This window comes from Oncorhynchus nerka, unplaced genomic scaffold (genome assembly GCF_034236695.1).
Source record: "Oncorhynchus nerka isolate Pitt River unplaced genomic scaffold, Oner_Uvic_2.0 unplaced_scaffold_21___fragment_4___debris, whole genome shotgun sequence".
Classification (NCBI taxonomy): domain Eukaryota; kingdom Metazoa; phylum Chordata; class Actinopteri; order Salmoniformes; family Salmonidae; genus Oncorhynchus; species Oncorhynchus nerka.
The window spans coordinates 238,416-250,000 of NW_027040336.1; the positions used below are offsets into that span (position 1 = coordinate 238,416).

An 11,585-nucleotide genomic window follows, 5' to 3' on the forward strand; every position below is an offset into this window, starting at 1 on the left:
AACCATTGGAACAAAGTGTTGTTGTTTCGTAAACTCCATGTTCAGTTGGATGAGAGCACGAATGGCCAGTGATCAAGCGTCAGGGTCAATTACACCACAAGTCTCTGTGGCGCAATTGGTTAGCGCGTTAGACTGTTAATCTAAAGGTTGGTGGTTCGAGCCCACCCAGAGACGACAGTTCTCAGTTTGTTGTGCTCCATGATGTGGATGTGACATCCTGAACCTGTAATGAGATTCCTGTTATTTTACCCTGCTGATGGTCAAACCATTGGAACAAAGTGTTGTTGTTTCGAAACTCCATGTTCAGTTGGATGAGAGCACGAATGGCCAGCGATCAAGCGTCAGGGTCAATCACACCACAAGTCTCTGTGGCGCAATTGGTTAGCGCAGACTGTTAATCTAAAGGTTGGTGGTTCAGCCCACCCAGAGACGACAGTTCTCAGTTTGTTGTGCTCCATGATGTGGATGTGACATCCTGAACCTGTAATGAGATTCCTGTTATTTTACCCTGCTGATGGTCAAACCATTGGAACAACAAGTGTTGTTGTTTCGACAACTCCATGTTCAGTTGGATGAGAGCACGAATGGCCAGCGATCAAGCGTCAGGGTCAATCACACCACAAGTCTCTGTGGCGCAATTGGTTAGCGTTAGACTGTTAATCTAAAGGTTGGTGGTTCGAGCCCACCCAGGGACGACAGTTCTCAGTTTGTTTTGCTCCATGATGTGGATATGACAAGTCTCTGTGATGGAATAGGTTGGCGCGTTAGACTGTTAATTTAAAAGTTGGTGATTTGAGCCCACCCAGGGATGCTGTCTTTCTGTTCCCAGTGATATGGAAGACATTCCTGGCCTTACAGTAAGCCTGCTTTTGACCTGCTGTGTTTCCTGTTGTCACATGTGATTGGTGTGTTGTTGAACCTGAAAGATAACAAGTTACTATACCTACTGGTAAAATGGCTGTCAATGGTCTCTGATCTTCTGTTACTCAATAGCTTGATCATTCTGTGTTCTCCAAGGAACATATAATTTATTCTATAATCTGGCTGGTATGACAACGTAAATGATGTCAATCTGGCATGAAAAACCTTAGCATTTATATTTATCTCGTGAGAAGGACAATGTTGGTCCAGTGTGTTTGTGTGTATATGTACGCCTATACGCCATGAAAGTGACTAGCCACTTCATCATTCTTCCGGAGTCAGTCCCCTAATTATTTTGAATGAAAGCTTACTATACCTACTGGCTGTCAATGGTCTTGATCTTCTGTTACTCAATAGCTTGATCATTCTGTGTTCTCCAAGGAACATATAATTTATTCTTATTAATCTGGCTGGTATGACAATGTGGCGTCAATCTGGCATGAAAAACCTTAGCATTTATATTTATCTCGTGAGAAGGACAATGTTGGTCCAGTGTGTTTGTGTGTATATGTACGCCTATACGCCATGAAAGTGACTAGCCACTTCATCATTCTTCCGGAGTCAGTCCCCTAATTATTTTGAATTGGGCTTGGCGATTATATATTACGTTTGTGAAAATGCAGTTGTTTAAAATATATATTTATCAGAATATATTTGTGATTGCGGCTGAATTTACTCCTGACAGATGCCTTTTAATATAATGTTGCGCTGACGAACATTGCACTACATTTTTGCCCTTTTAAGGCCATTCAAAAAGCTAACAAACATTAGAAAACTACAGGTCTACTTCCTTGAAAATGTTGCTGCACTTTTGATGCACGTTAACACAACCATTGGAACAAAGTGTTGTTGTTTCGTAAACTCCATGTTCAGTTGGATGAGAGCACGAATGGCCAGTGATCAAGCGTCAGGGTCAATTACACCACAAGTCTCTGTGGCGCAATTGGTTAGCGCGTTAGACTGTTAATCTAAAGGTTGGTGGTTCGAGCCCACCCAGAGACGACAGTTCTCAGTTTGTTGTGCTCCATGATGTGGATGTGACATCCTGAACCTGTAATGAGATTCCTGTTATTTTACCCTGCTGATGGTCAAACCATTGGAACAAAGTGTTGTTGTTTCGAAAACTCCATGTTCAGTTGGATGAGAGCACGAATGGCCAGCGATCAAGCGTCAGGGTCAATCACACCACAAGTCTCTGTGGCGCAATTGGTTAGCGCGTTAGACTGTTAATCTAAAGGTTGGTGGTTCGAGCCCACCCAGAGACGACAGTTCTCAGTTTGTTGTGCTCCATGATGTGGATGTGACATCCTGAACCTGTAATGAGATTCCTGTTATTTTACCCTGCTGATGGTCAAACCATTGGAACAAAGTGTTGTTGTTTCGACAACTCCATGTTCAGTTGGATGAGAGCACGAATGGCCAGCGATCAAGCGTCAGGGTCAATCACACCACAAGTCTCTGTGGCGCAATTGGTTAGCGCGTTAGACTGTTAATCTAAAGGTTGGTGGTTCGAGCCCACCCAGGGACGACAGTTCTCAGTTTGTTTTGCTCCATGATGTGGATATGACAAGTCTCTGTGATGGAATAGGTTGGCGCGTTAGACTGTTAATTTAAAAGTTGGTGATTTGAGCCCACCCAGGGATGCTGTCTTTCTGTTCCCAGTGATATGGAAGACATTCCTGGCCTTACAGTAAGCCTGCTTTTGACCTGCTGTGTTTCCTGTTGTCACATGTGATTGGTGTGTTGTTGAACCTGAAAGATAACAAGTTACTATACCTACTGGTAAAATGGCTGTCAATGGTCTCTGATCTTCTGTTACTCAATAGCTTGATCATTCTGTGTTCTCCAAGGAACATATAATTTATTCTTATTAATCTGGCTGGTATGACAACGTAAATGATGTCAATCTGGCATGAAAAACCTTAGCATTTATATTTATCTCGTGTTGGTCCAGTGTGTTTGTGTGTATATGTAACGCCATGAAAGTGACTAGCCACTTCATCATTCTTCCGTCAGTCCCCTACTTGATTACTATACTACTGGTAAAATGGCTGTCAATGGTCTCTGATCTTCTGTTACTCAATAGCTTGATCATTCTGTGTTCTCCAAGGAACATATAATTTATTCTTATTAATCTGGCTGGTATGACAATGGAAATGGCGTCAATCTGGCATGAAAAACCTTAGCATTTATATTTATCTCGTGAGAAGGACAATGTTGGTCCAGTGTGTTTGTGTGTATATGTACGCCTATACGCCATGAAAGTGACTAGCCACTTCATCATTCTTCCGGAGTCAGTCCCCTAATTATTTTGAATGGGCTTGGCGATTATATATTACGTTTGTGAAAATGCAGTTGTTTAAAATATATATTTATCAGAATATATTTGTGATTGCGGCTGAATTTACTCCTGACAGATGCCTTTTAATATAATGTTGCGCTGACGAACATTGCACTACATTTTTGCCCTTTTAAGGCCATTCAAAAAGCTAACAAACATTAGAAAACTACAGGTCTACTTCCTTGAAAATGTTGCTGCACTTTTGATGCACGTTAACACAACCATTGGAACAAAGTGTTGTTGTTTCGTAAACTCCATGTTCAGTTGGATGAGAGCACGAATGGCCAGTGATCAAGCGTCAGGGTCAATTACACCACAAGTCTCTGTGGCGCAATTGGTTAGAGACTGTTAATCTAAAGGTTGGTGGTTCGAGCCCACCCAGAGACGACAGTTCTCAGTTTGTTGTGCTCCATGATGTGGATGTGACATCCTGAACCTGTAATGAGATTCCTGTTATTTTACCCTGCTGATGGTCAAACCATTGGAACAAAGTGTTGTTGTTTCGAAACTCCATGTTCAGTTGGATGAGAGCACGAATGGCCAGCGATCAAGTTAATCACACCAAAGTCTCTGTGGCGCAATTGGTTAGGTTAGACTGTTAATCTAAAGGTTGGTGGTTCGAGCCCACCCAGAGACGACAGTTCTCAGTTTGTTGTGCTCCATGATGTGGATGTGACATCCCTGAACCTGTAATGAGATTCCTGTTATTTTACCCTGCTGATGGTCAAACCATTGGAACAAAGTGTTGTTGTTTCGACAACTCCATGTTCAGTTGGATGAGAGCACGAATGGCCAGCGATCAAGCGTCAGGGTCAATCACACCACAAGTCTCTGTGGCGCAATTGGTTAGCGCGTTAGACTGTTAATCTAAAGGTTGGTGGTTCGAGCCCACCCAGGGACGACAGTTCTCAGTTTGTTTTGCTCCATGATGTGGATATGACAAGTCTCTGTGATGGAATAGGTTGGCGCGTTAGACTGTTAATTTAAAAGTTGGTGATTTGAGCCCACCCAGGGATGCTGTCTTTCTGTTCCCAGTGATATGGAAGACATTCCTGGCCTTACAGTAAGCCTGCTTTTGACCTGCTGTGTTTCCTGTTGTCACATGTGATTGGTGTGTTGTTGAACCTGAAAGATAACAAGTTACTATACCTACTGGTAAAATGGCTGTCAATGGTCTCTGATCTTCTGTTACTCAATAGCTTGATCATTCTGTGTTCTCCAAGGAACATATAATTTATTCTTATTAATCTGGCTGGTATGACAATGGAAATGGCGTCAATCTGGCATGAAAAACCTTAGCATTTATATTTATCTCGTGAGAAGGACAATGTTGGTCCAGTGTGTTTGTGTGTATATGTACGCCTATACGCCATGAAAGTGACTAGCCACTTCATCATTCTTCCGGAGTCAGTCCCTAATTATTTTGAATGGGCTTGGCGATTATATATTACGTTTGTGAAAATGCAGTTGTTTAAAATATATATTTATCAGAATATATTTGTGATTGCGGCTGAATTTACTCCTGACAGATGCCTTTTAATATAATGTTGCGCTGACGAACATTGCACTACATTTTTGCCCTTTTAAGGCCATTCAAAAAGCTAACAAACATTAGAAAACTACAGGTCTACTTCCTTGAAAATGTTGCTGCACTTTTGATGCACGTTAACACAACCATTGGAACAAAGTGTTGTTGTTTCGTAAACTCCATGTTCAGTTGGATGAGAGCACGAATGGCCAGTGATCAAGCGTCAGGGTCAATTACACCACAAGTCTCTGTGGCGCAATTGGTTAGTGCGTTAGACTGTTAATCTAAAGGTTGGTGGTTCGAGCCCACCCAGAGACGACAGTTCTCAGTTTGTTGTGCTCATGATGTGGATGTGACATCCTGAACCTGTAATGAGATTCCTGTTATTTTACCCTGCTGATGGTCAAACCATTGGAACAAAGTGTTGTTGTTTCGACAACTCCATGTTCAGTTGGATGAGAGCACGAATGGCCAGCGATCAAGCGTCAGGGTCAATTACACCACAAGTCTCTGTGGCGCAATTGGTTAGCGCGTTAGACTGTTAATCTAAAGGTTGGTGGTTCGAGCCCACCCAGAGACGACAGTTCTCAGTTTGTTGTGCTCCATGATGTGGATGTGACATCCTGAACCTGTAATGAGATTCCTGTTATTTTACCCTGCTGATGGTCAAACCATTGGAACAAAGTGTTGTTGTTTCGAAACTCCATGTTCAGTTGGATGAGAGCACGAATGGCCAGCGATCAAGCGTCAGGGTCAATCACACCACAAGTCTCTGTGGCGCAATTGGTTAGCGCGTTAGACTGTTAATCTAAAGGTTGGTGGTTTGAGCCCACCCAGAGACGAGTTCTCAGTTTGTTGTGCTCCATGATGTGGATGTGACATCCTGAACCTGTAATGAGATTCCTGTTATTTTACCCTGCTGATGGTCAAACCATTGGAACAAAGTGTTGTTGTTTCGAAACTCCATGTTCAGTTGGATGAGAGCACGAATGGCCAGCGATCAAGCGTCAGGGTCAATCACACCACAAGTCTCTGTGGCGCAATTGGTTAGCGCGTTAGACTGTTAATCTAAAGGTTGGTGGTTCGAGCCCACCCAGGGACGACAGTTCTCAGTTTGTTTTGCTCCATGATGTGGATATGACAAGTCTCTGTGATGGAATAGGTTGGCGCGTTAGACTGTTAATTTAAAAGTTGGTGATTTGAGCCCACCCAGGGATGCTGTCTTTCTGTTCCCAGTGATATGGAAGACATTCCTGGCCTTACAGTAAGCCTGCTTTTGACCTGCTGTGTTTCCTGTTGTCACATGTGATTGGTGTGTTGTTGAACCTGAAAGATAACAAGTTACTATACCTACTGGTAAAATGGCTGTCAATGGTCTCTGATCTTCTGTTACTCAATAGCTTGATCATTCTGTGTTCTCCAAGGAACATATAATTTATTCTTATTAATCTGGCTGGTATGACAACGTAAATGATGTCAATCTGGCATGAAAAACCTTAGCATTTATATTTATCTCGTGAGAAGGACAATGTTGGTCCAGTGTGTTTGTGTGTATATGTACGCCTATACGCCATGAAAGTGACTAGCCACTTCATCATTCTTCCGGAGTCAGTCCCCTAATTATTTTGAATGGGCTTGGCGATTATATATTACGTTTGTGAAAATGCAGTTGTTTAAAATATATATTTATCAGAATATATTTGTGATTGCGGCTGAATTTACTCCTGACAGATGCCTTTTAATATAATGTTGCGCTGACGAACATTGCACTACATTTTTGCCCTTTTAAGGCCATTCAAAAAGCTAACAAACATTAGAAAACTACAGGTCTACTTCCTTGAAAATGTTGCTGCACTTTTGATGCACGTTAACACAACCATTGGAACAAAGTGTTGTTGTTTCGTAAACTCCATGTTCAGTTGGATGAGAGCACGAATGGCCAGTGATCAAGCGTCAGGGTCAATTACACCACAAGTCTCTGTGGCGCAATTGGTTAGCGCGTTAGACTGTTAATCTAAAGGTTGGTGGTTCGAGCCCACCCAGAGACGACAGTTCTCAGTTTGTTGTGCTCCATGATATGGATGTGACATCCTGAACCTGTAATGAGATTCCTGTTATTTTACCCTGCTGATGGTCAAACCATTGGAACAAAGTGTTGTTGTTTCGACAACTCCATGTTCAGTTGGATGAGAGCACGAATGGCCAGCGATCAAGCGTCAGGGTCAATCACACCACAAGTCTCTGTGGCGCAATTGGTTAGCGCGTTAGACTGTTAATCTAAAGGTTGGTGATTTGAGCCCACCCAGAGACGACAGTTCTCAGTTTGTTGTGCTCCATGATGTGGATGTGACATCCTGAACCTGTAATGAGATTCCTGTTATTTTACCCTGCTGATAGTCAAACCATTGGAACAAAGTGTTGTTGTTTCGTCAACTCCATGTTCAGTTGGATGAGAGCACGAATGGCCAGCGATCAAGCGTCAGGGTCAATCACACCACAAGTCTCTGTGGCGCAATTGGTTAGCGCGTTAGACTGTTAATCTAAAGGTTGGTGGTTCGAGCCCACCCAGGGACGAAAGTTCTCAGTTTGTTTTGCTCCATGATGTGGATATGACAAGTCTCTGTGGTGGAATAGGTTGGCGCGTTAGACTGTTAATTTAAAAGTTGGTGATTTGAGCCCACCCAGGGATGCTGTCTTTCTGTTCCCAGTGATATGGAAGACATTCCTGGCCTTACAGTAAGCCTGCTTTTGACCTGCTGTGTTTCCTGTTGTCACATGTGATTGGTGTGTTGTTGAACCTGAAAGATAACAAGTTACTATACCTACTGGTAAAATGGCTGTCAATGGTCTCTGATCTTCTGTTACTCAATAGCTTGATCATTCTGTGTTCTCCAAGGAACATATAATTTATTCTTATTAATCTGGCTGGTATGACAACGTAAATGATGTCAATCTGGCATGAAAAACCTTAGCATTTATATTTATCTCGTGAGAAGGACAATGTTGGTCCAGTGTGTTTGTGTGTATATGTACGCCTATACGCCATGAAAGTGACTAGCCACTTCATCATTCTTCCGGAGTCAGTCCCCTAATTATTTTGAATGGGCTTGGCGATTATATATTACGTTTGTGAAAATGCAGTTGTTTAAAATATATATTTATCAGAATATATTTGTGATTGCGGCTGAATTTACTCCTGACAGATGCCTTTTAATATAATGTTGCGCTGACGAACATTGCACTACATTTTTGCCCTTTTAAGGCCATTCAAAAAGCTAACAAACATTAGAAAACTACAGGTCTACTTCCTTGAAAATGTTGCTGCACTTTTGATGCACGTTAACACAACCATTGGAACAAAGTGTTGTTGTTTCGTAAACTCCATGTTCAGTTGGATGAGAGCACGAATGGCCAGTGATCAAGCGTCAGGGTCAATTACACCACAAGTCTCTGTGGCGCAATTGGTTAGCGCGTTAGACTGTTAATCTAAAGGTTGGTGGTTCGAGCCCACCCAGAGACGACAGTTCTCAGTTTGTTGTGCTCCATGATGTGGATGTGACATCCTGAACCTGTAATGAGATTCCTGTTATTTTACCCTGCTGATGGTCAAACCATTGGAACAAAGTGTTGTTGTTTCGAAAACTCCATGTTCAGTTGGATGAGAGCACGAATGGCCAGCGATCAAGCGTCAGGGTCAATCACACCACAAGTCTCTGTGGCGCAATTGGTTAGCGCGTTAGACTGTTAATCTAAAGGTTGGTGGTTCGAGCCCACCCAGGGACGACAGTTCTCAGTTTGTTTTGCTCCATGATGTGGATATGACAAGTCTCTGTGATGGAATATTGGCGCGTTAGACTGTTAATTTAAAAGTTGGTGATTTGAGCCCACCCAGGGATGCTGTCTTTCTGTTCCCAGTGATATGGAAGACATTCCTGGCCTTACAGTAAGCCTGCTTTTGACCTGCTGTGTTTCCTGTTGTCACATGTGATTGGTGTGTTGTTGAACCTGAAAGATGACAAGTTACTATACCTACTGGTAAAATGGCTGTCAATGGTCTCTGATCTTCTGTTACTCAATAGCTTGATCATTCTGTGTTCTCCAAGGAACATATAATTTATTCTTATTAATCTGGCTGGTATGACAATGGAAATGGTGTCAATCTGGCATGAAAAACCTTAGCATTTATATTTATCTCGTGAGAAGGACAATGTTGGTCCAGTGTGTTTGTGTGTATATGTACGCCTATACGCCATGAAAGTGACTAGCCACTTCATCATTCTTCCGGAGTCAGTCCCCTAATTATTTTGAATGGGCTTGGCGATTATATATTACGTTTGTGAAATGCAGTTGTTTAAAATATATATTTATCAGAATATATTTGTGATTGCGGCTGAATTTACTCCTGACAGATGCCTTTTAATATAATGTTGCGCTGACGAACATTGCACTACATTTTTGCCCTTTTAAGGCCATTCAAAAAGCTAACAAACATTAGAAAACTACAGGTCTACTTCCTTGAAAATGTTGCTGCACTTTTGATGCACGTTAACACAACCATTGGAACAAAGTGTTGTTGTTTCGTAAACTCCATGTTCAGTTGGATGAGAGCACGAATGGCCAGTGATCAAGCGTCAGGGTCAATTACACCACAAGTCTCTGTGGCGCAATTGGTTAGCGCGTTAGACTGTTAATCTAAAGGTTGGTGGTTCGAGCCCACCCAGAGACGACAGTTAATTCTCCAAATGTGACATCCTGAACCTGTAATGAGATTCCTGTTATTTTACCCTGCTGATGGTCAAACCATTGGAACAAAGTGTTGTTGTTTCCAACTCCATGTTCAGTTGGATGAGAGCACGAATGGCCAGTCAAGCGTCAGGGTCAATCACACCACAAGTCTCTGTGGCGCAATTGGTTAGCGCGTTAGACTGTTAATCTAAAGGTTGGTGGTTCATGGGATGACAGTTCTCAGGTTTTGCTCCATGATGTGGATATGACAAGTCTCTGTGGTGGAATAGGTTGGCGCGTTAGACTGTTAATTTAAAAGTTGGTGATTTGAGCCCACCCAGGATGCTGTCTTTCTGTTCCCAGTGATATGGAAGACATTCCTGGCCTTACAGTAAGCCTGCTTTTGACCTGCTGTGTTTCCTGTTGTCACATGTGATTGGTGTGTTGTTGAACCTGAAAGATGACAAGTTACTATACCTACTGGTAAAATGGCTGTCAATGGTCTCTGATCTTCTGTTACTCAATAGCTTGATCATTCTGTGTTCTCCAAGGAACATATAATTTATTCTTATTAATCTGGCTGGTATGACAATGGAAATGGTGTCAATCTGGCATGAAAAACCTTAGCATTTATATTTATCTCGTGAGAAGGACAATGTTGGTCCAGTGTGTTTGTGTGTATATGTACGCCTATACGCCATGAAAGTGACTAGCCACTTCATCATTCTTCCGGAGTCAGTCCCCTAATTATTTTGAATGGGCTTGGCGATTATATATTACGTTTGTGAAAATGCAGTTGTTTAAAATATATATTTATCAGAATATATTTGTGATTGCGGCTGAATTTACTCCTGACAGATGCCTTTTAATATAATGTTGCGCTGACGAACATTGCACTACATTTTTGCCCTTTTAAGGCCATTCAAAAAGCTAACAAACATTAGAAAACTACAGGTCTACTTCCTTGAAAATGTTGCTGCACTTTTGATGCACGTTAACACAACCATTGGAACAAAGTGTTGTTGTTTCGTAAACTCCATGTTCAGTTGGATGAGAGCACGAATGGCCAGTGATCAAGCGTCAGGGTCAATTACACCACAAGTCTCTGTGGCGCAATTGGTTAGCGCGTTAGACTGTTAATCTAAAGGTTGGTGGTTCGAGCCCACCCAGAGACGACAGTTCTCAGTTAGTTGTGCTCCATGATGTGGATGTGACATCCTGAACCTGTAATGAGATTCCTGTTATTTTACCCTGCTGATAGTCAAACCATTGGAACAAAGTGTTGTTGTTTCGTCAACTCCATGTTCAGTTGGATGAGAGCACGAATGGCCAGCGATCAAGCGTCAGGGTCAATCACACCACAAGTCTCTGTGGCGCAATTGGTTAGCGCGTTAGACTGTTAATCTAAAGGTTGGTGGTTCGAGCCCACCCAGGGACGACAGTTCTCAGTTTGTTTTGCTCCATGATGTGGATATGACAAGTCTCTGTGGTGGAATAGGTTGGCGCGTTAGACTGTTAATTTAAAAGTTGGTGATTTGAGCCCACCCAGGGATGCTGTCTTTCTGTTCCCAGTGATATGGAAGACATTCCTGGCCTTACAGTAAGCCTGCTTTTGACCTGCTGTGTTTCCTGTTGTCACATGTGATTGGTGTGTTGTTGAACCTGAAAGATGACAAGTTACTATACCTACTGGTAAAATGGCTGTCAATGGTCTCTGATCTTCTGTTACTCAATAGCTTGATCATTCTGTGTTCTCCAAGGAACATATAATTTATTCTTATTAATCTGGCTGGTATGACAACGTAAATGATGTCAATCTGGCATGAAAAACCTTAGCATTTATATTTATCTCGTGAGAAGGACAATGTTGGTCCAGTGTGTTTGTGTGTATATGTACGCCTATACGCCATGAAAGTGACTAGCCACTTCATCATTCTTCCGGAGTCAGTCCCCTAATTATTTTGAATGGGCTTGGCGATTATATATTACGTTTGTGAAAATGCAGTTGTTTAAAATATATATTTATCAGAATATATTTGTGATTGCGGCTGAATTTACTCCTGACAGATG

At 42.1% G+C, this 11,585-nt stretch overlaps 14 non-coding genes across 14 annotated transcripts; all 14 read left to right on the forward strand.

The window, feature by feature from the left end:
* The first annotated feature begins 100 nt into the window (after positions 1-100).
* On the forward strand, positions 101-174 carry trnan-guu (transfer RNA asparagine (anticodon GUU)). The gene has a single exon. It is a non-coding gene; the product is annotated as a tRNA-Asn (tRNA).
* Positions 175-1,849: 1,675 nt separating this feature from the next.
* trnan-guu (transfer RNA asparagine (anticodon GUU)) lies at positions 1,850-1,923 on the forward strand. The gene has a single exon. It is a non-coding gene; the product is annotated as a tRNA-Asn (tRNA).
* A 189-nt stretch (positions 1,924-2,112) lies between these two features.
* On the forward strand, positions 2,113-2,186 carry trnan-guu (transfer RNA asparagine (anticodon GUU)). The gene has a single exon. It is a non-coding gene; the product is annotated as a tRNA-Asn (tRNA).
* A 189-nt stretch (positions 2,187-2,375) lies between these two features.
* Positions 2,376-2,449, forward strand: trnan-guu (transfer RNA asparagine (anticodon GUU)). Its single transcript has one exon. It is a non-coding gene; the product is annotated as a tRNA-Asn (tRNA).
* Positions 2,450-4,089: 1,640 nt separating this feature from the next.
* On the forward strand, positions 4,090-4,163 carry trnan-guu (transfer RNA asparagine (anticodon GUU)). The gene has a single exon. It is a non-coding gene; the product is annotated as a tRNA-Asn (tRNA).
* A 1,133-nt stretch (positions 4,164-5,296) lies between these two features.
* trnan-guu (transfer RNA asparagine (anticodon GUU)) lies at positions 5,297-5,370 on the forward strand. The gene has a single exon. It is a non-coding gene; the product is annotated as a tRNA-Asn (tRNA).
* A 448-nt stretch (positions 5,371-5,818) lies between these two features.
* Positions 5,819-5,892, forward strand: trnan-guu (transfer RNA asparagine (anticodon GUU)). Its single transcript has one exon. It is a non-coding gene; the product is annotated as a tRNA-Asn (tRNA).
* An 872-nt stretch (positions 5,893-6,764) lies between these two features.
* Positions 6,765-6,838, forward strand: trnan-guu (transfer RNA asparagine (anticodon GUU)). Its single transcript has one exon. It is a non-coding gene; the product is annotated as a tRNA-Asn (tRNA).
* Positions 6,839-7,290: 452 nt separating this feature from the next.
* trnan-guu (transfer RNA asparagine (anticodon GUU)) lies at positions 7,291-7,364 on the forward strand. Its single transcript has one exon. It is a non-coding gene; the product is annotated as a tRNA-Asn (tRNA).
* An 872-nt stretch (positions 7,365-8,236) lies between these two features.
* trnan-guu (transfer RNA asparagine (anticodon GUU)) lies at positions 8,237-8,310 on the forward strand. The gene has a single exon. It is a non-coding gene; the product is annotated as a tRNA-Asn (tRNA).
* Positions 8,311-8,499: 189 nt separating this feature from the next.
* trnan-guu (transfer RNA asparagine (anticodon GUU)) lies at positions 8,500-8,573 on the forward strand. Its single transcript has one exon. It is a non-coding gene; the product is annotated as a tRNA-Asn (tRNA).
* Positions 8,574-9,442: 869 nt separating this feature from the next.
* On the forward strand, positions 9,443-9,516 carry trnan-guu (transfer RNA asparagine (anticodon GUU)). The gene has a single exon. It is a non-coding gene; the product is annotated as a tRNA-Asn (tRNA).
* Positions 9,517-10,616: 1,100 nt separating this feature from the next.
* On the forward strand, positions 10,617-10,690 carry trnan-guu (transfer RNA asparagine (anticodon GUU)). The gene has a single exon. It is a non-coding gene; the product is annotated as a tRNA-Asn (tRNA).
* A 189-nt stretch (positions 10,691-10,879) lies between these two features.
* trnan-guu (transfer RNA asparagine (anticodon GUU)) lies at positions 10,880-10,953 on the forward strand. Its single transcript has one exon. It is a non-coding gene; the product is annotated as a tRNA-Asn (tRNA).
* The last annotated feature ends 632 nt before the right edge of the window (positions 10,954-11,585 follow it).